We start from the raw sequence: 1041 nt of genomic DNA, 5'->3' as shown, positions 1-1041 counted from the left end.
GTTTGTATATGTGCACAATGGGAACTATATATTTTTAAATAATGACAACCTTCACAACAATAATAAACTTTTTTACCATAATTTTATGCAATTCACAAAATATAGCTTAATGTAATTTTAGGACAAATTTGGACATTAATGCAAATTTTATGACTTTTACGAAATAACATCATTTTATCAATAATCAAATACAATTATGTGCTTTGAATGTTAATATTTTTTAAAATTGTAGATAATGACTATCAGTGCACGGTCTGGAATTGTGTTTTGACCATAGTGAGGAAGTTTGCTAAGGTTTGATGAACATGGGATTTGTATTTGAGAAGAAAAGTTCGTGTAGCTCGACTGAAGTCGTCTACAATAGTAAGAAAGTAACTACATCTAGTTAGAGAGGGTAAGTGATAAGATCCCCGTAGATCAATGTGTATAAGGTCTAGGATATGCTCAGAATGAATGTTGTTGGTGAAGGGGAGTCTGTGTTGCTTGGCCATAGGACAGGCACTGCAATATGTTTGAAAAATTTTTGGTTTCAAACAATCGAAATGGCGTTTTGAAATATTACAATCAAATTTAGAAATTAAAAGCTATTAAAGCCACGTTAGAACAAATACATAAAGCAATTAGAAATGCTATTTATGACAAGAAATTTAAATCGAAAACTTACAACAAGAATTGTATTGTAACAATTCTCAGTAAACTTGAAGTCGTTAATTTAACCGAATTGCAAAATTACTGCTTGCCTTGAAGAAAAATATACGCGCCGTATCAGAAGTGCACCGGGTTCAACGTAATTTTTCACCAAGATAAGACGGTTATAATTCTTTCGGTTTTAGCACTATGCTGAAGAACACCTCGATCAAACACTCAGAAGCTCGTAATCAAAACTTTATAGCTCAAATCTTTAACAAAATATAGAAGCCGAAAGAGAGAGAGGGACAGAAAACTCAAAGTGTGAGTTTGTTGTTTCTGATGTGGTTGAAGAGACAAGCCTTTATATAGGCTTAAAAAATTCAGTAATTAAAAACAACAATGAAGACAAAA

Source organism: Sesamum indicum, unplaced genomic scaffold (assembly GCF_000512975.1).
Source record: "Sesamum indicum cultivar Zhongzhi No. 13 unplaced genomic scaffold, S_indicum_v1.0 scaffold00652, whole genome shotgun sequence".
NCBI lineage: Eukaryota > Viridiplantae > Streptophyta > Magnoliopsida > Lamiales > Pedaliaceae > Sesamum > Sesamum indicum.
This window is presented reverse-complemented; position numbering follows the sequence as displayed.